A 4,625-nucleotide genomic window follows, 5' to 3' on the forward strand; every position below is an offset into this window, starting at 1 on the left:
TTGTTAGCTAACACTTCCTCTGCACCAACTACAAGGTGTTTTTGGATTTTTTTTAATAAGACATACACTTGCTAGTTTCAAGAAATATTAAATGTCTTTTTTCATATATGTACATATTTAATAAGACTGATATTAAAAATTACTTAAATTTCATGACAAATTTAAGTTTTAATTATTTTTATTGACACCTATTAATTAATTAGAAGTTCCTCGTAATAGAAACGAGAGGGGTCAGTAGAAGAGTAAAGATTCACCATTAACATTATTCCTTTGAGGAGATAAAAAGTTCTTCAAGTAAGGTCTTGAAAGAATTTTAGTCAAGCTGATAAAACATTTATAATAATATTCATAAATTGTTTATTAATAAGATTCTAACATGACTAACAAAATTTCAAACTCATATATTGCATTCTTACAAATTGAACAAACTTTCACTGATGGTTAATCTTTAGTTAAAAATTTAAAGAGGACAACGTTTTTTTTTTTTTTGGTGTGGAAGGAGATGGGGATCATATATAGGGCATCTTTTATTATTGTGGTTGGGTCAACAAAATATTAGGATTTCTCGTCTCACTTCCAATTCAAAAGTTGATTCTTTTCAACAAAATTTAAATTGTGGCTACATGATATGGAATCAGTTCGAATTTTGAAGACTTTGAAAAGGCTAAAATTACTTTGACAAAACATTATCTTTTATTTTGCGTTACGTGTTACTATCAAAAAATAGAAATGATTAAAAAATAAAATTCATTTTAATATTAAGTAATTAGTGTGCAGAATAACATATATAAGAGGAATCAAAGATTAGGAGAATCATATGGAATGACCAAATTTACAAATCTTTCATATCCGAGAATTAGAATGATAAATAGTCATTGTTCCGGTCATCAGTTTGTATTTTTTTTTAAGTAGTAAATAATAAATATCTTTTTATTGTAAATTAGCATTATGTGAGTAATAAATTTAAGGGCTTAGCTTTCATCAATTTATGAATCGGATCCTTCACAATAATTATCTCTAAAAGATTTGTATTTGTAAAATAAGTGGCTAGTGTTTTATACAAAAGTAGAGTAGAGTCACATTATTAATAATTTATAAATATTAAAAGTTTCCCACAGATTTTACTATTATTTATACTTAGAGATAAAAATTAGAGTCAATTTTCTTTTATAAAAAAATAGAGTCAAGAACTTCAATTAATAATTCCTTTTGCCTTTGCAGAGCTGATCACTATTTCATATTCTGCCAGTTGGATGACTCAACAAGAATCGAGATTCATCTTTTTAGAAAGGTAGATAAAATATCAAATCTTCATCTAACCATTCTATTAAAAAAGTTGCTTAAATAAAATCGCCTTAACTATAGACAGTCAAATAAAAATGCATGGGACTCAAGGGGTGTTTGGCAATAACAAAAAAATGCTTTTAAAAAATATTTTTTCGTAAAACGAGACAAACTCTTCTATATATTTATTTCGTATACTGTAAAAATACTTTTAAAACTATAGTTTAGTTTCCATCCAAACACTCCCTTAGTCTAAATATAAGAGCAACTTTCATTTCAATCTTCAAAGAAGCTATTCTTTCTAATTTAATCCTTCAAAAAGTGACTACTCACAGGCCTGCTCATAGGCTTGAATAAGATTGGAAATTTCACCAATAACCGATAACAAATTATTTATAAAAGGATTACTAAATAATTAATATTCTCCATTGTGTGATCTATTTTCAATGGAAGATGCGTGCAAACTATGTAGAAGCAAAAATTAGTCAACCTTTTGAAAAAGAGATTACCATTCATGGCACACTTCATTCATACTTGTACCTTAATTATTATAAACCTTCAAGTATATAATAAAAAATTACTACATCCGGTTTTTTATATAAGAACTAAATAGCTAATTTAGAAATATTAAAAAATAATTAAATTAGTTATTTATCACAAATATGTATTGACTTTCTTAAATTATCCTATTAATCATATACATTGCAATTACATGTAAAAACCTCTTACAATTAATAAGGATGTCTTTGAGAAAATATTATAATTTGAAAGTAAAGTAGATTGAGGTCTTATATTTAAGATCAAATTTAACGTAAATAATATTACTTAACCTGGTATAAATCCAGATGAAGTATATAAAAGAAATAATGAAACAATTGGCAATTCACACGTGTGAAGCCATTAATATTTCATTATTTAACGTGCATATATAGTTTTGGCAAATGATTCATCGGTGGTGAATGAAAGGAAGAACAAGTACGCACGTGGTCCCTTCAATTTTTGTTTTTTGCAATGGCTACGCAAATTGGTTGGCTCATAAACAAAGGACGGTTACCCACCTCGTCATGGTCACTTATCATTATAGGCTATAGCTACCCAGTTTAACTTTAACTTTCTTTCACAGTTTAATTATATAATTGTTTTCTTGCCAAGTGCACAAATTCTTTTCTTTTCCTTTTTAAGAATTATATATTACAATAATTGACATTCTATAAAGTTAGTAGCTTTCAAGATTTGACAATAACTTACACGTAATTTGCAATTTAGCTCATCATATTGAAGTATTTAACAGGGAACACTGGTAATTAACTAGATTGATTATTTAAAAGTTTAGGTCCCATTTCAGATGGTTTTTAAACAGATTTTCAATCCTTATTTACAGAATATAAGATAAATATATGAGAATAATTTTTCTAACTTGCACGAAATATACTTATAAGTACTTTTAATCGTGATTTCAAATGAAATCTTAGTGATTTGATCTAGCAATATACAAACAATTTGAAATTTCCCTTCTAAATTTATTTTGGTGGTTAAATTAGAAAAGATTCATGTTGATTAAAATATAATGTTAACTTGAACCATTTGCTTAAGCAACCGTTATAAAATTAGTTTACTTTTTATGGTGTGGGTGTGACTCACTAATGGTGGTTGATTATAATAATGTTAGTTTCTGTGATGTATTCACAAGTGCATAACCAATTAATGGTCGCATCACTTTGAACTTCCCAACGTGCGCTTCATCCAAACAAATTATATATTAAATAACATTAAAAATTAAGCTATATTTGGTGTCCATATATGTATATATGATTTTGGCCAACATATATATGATATGTATATGTAATAGCAAGAGTTGCTCAAATTATACAAATTCCAAACAAGGAGAGCAAGAACAAGGATGAGAGAACTTGCATTTGATAACTACTGCTGGTTGGGCATTAATTAGTGAAGTTAAACTCAATATTGTTTAATTTACCAATTTGGTTGATATATCTTTAAAAATTTGCATTATTTTTTTAAAAATTATTGGTGGACTTTGGGGGTTTTTTTTTTTGATCGATTAACTAAATATCTTCTTTAATTGCCAATTGTTTTGTATATTTTTTTAATAATTAAATAGTTTCCCTACTTTACGTAAAGAGAAGATAATACTGCGACTTTATCAAGTAAGCATTTATAATAGTTTCCCGTTCAAAACTACAAGTAGCCGGTACCCACATATTTGTGCAATTTTTAGAATTCAACTAAGAAAACAAAAGTCACAAAAACACACTAAGTTGCCGAAGAGATAGGGAAAATAACATTCAAAATTATATAATAAAAAATGTATGGCTTGTGGATTGGCACAGCAATGAGGTATTGTCGATTAGCTAGTCACTGTCTTGTTAAAGAATCACAAAGTGTTAATTTGTTTGAATTCGAACACGAAAATATAAATATTTTGCACCAAAATCTTAATGAACAGATATATAGGAATTATTTTGATTTTGATTTTGACAAATAAAATTTATTTTATTTTATGTTGTATTTTAGGATCTTTTAGATGAATTATTCATCTAATGAAAGTTAGAAAACATTGCATTTATTCTATTTTTTTTTGGCCAAATTGTATTTATTCTAATTAAGTATGATTCTTTCAGCCCGAAAAAATATTGAAACAAACAAAATTCAAAATTAGATCCGAATTCTGTTAAGAGTAGTAATCCCACTTAATGAGGGCTTATTAATTTTGTACCAATCCTTTTTTTTTCTTAATATAGAAGATATTTGATTAATTTAAATTGATTGAGAAAAGCAAATAAATTAGTTAATTGACATGATCTATTCAAAATACATCTATCTTTTCAGTGACAGATACTCCTATATAACGTGGGATTATATAGTAGATTATGAATTAGGTAAATCATTTTTAAAAAACAATAAATACAAGAAATAAAATGCATTGAGATTTTATGTTTAGAATTAAATTTGACCCCACAAGATAGGAATTGTCTTTATTACAACTGCTACTCCCCACTTCGTGTTGTCTTAAGATTTTTATTAATATATTAATTTTTTTTTATTATGTATAGCAAAAGAATAACCTTTTTTTGCCTCATGGCTGGAAGGCAGGGTGGTATAAGTGGATATATGAGCAAGATTTTTATACGTAAACTTTTTTTTTTTTTTAAGGAAACAATGCCTGAATATGTTTGCCTTATCCAAAAGAGTCAATAATAGAGAGAAAACGAAGCATATCTAAGCATTATACATTATTGTGGGATTTCTTTGATACTTTTTGACATGTCCATTGATTCCCATAATTTCTAAATATTGACAAAAGGTTAGAGAAGCCATAC

The sequence above is a fragment of the Neltuma alba genome, unplaced genomic scaffold, assembly GCF_004799145.2.
Source record: "Neltuma alba isolate B1F8T4 unplaced genomic scaffold, ASM479914v2 tig00002068_pilon, whole genome shotgun sequence".
In the NCBI taxonomy this organism is placed as follows: Eukaryota; Viridiplantae; Streptophyta; class Magnoliopsida; order Fabales; family Fabaceae; genus Neltuma; species Neltuma alba.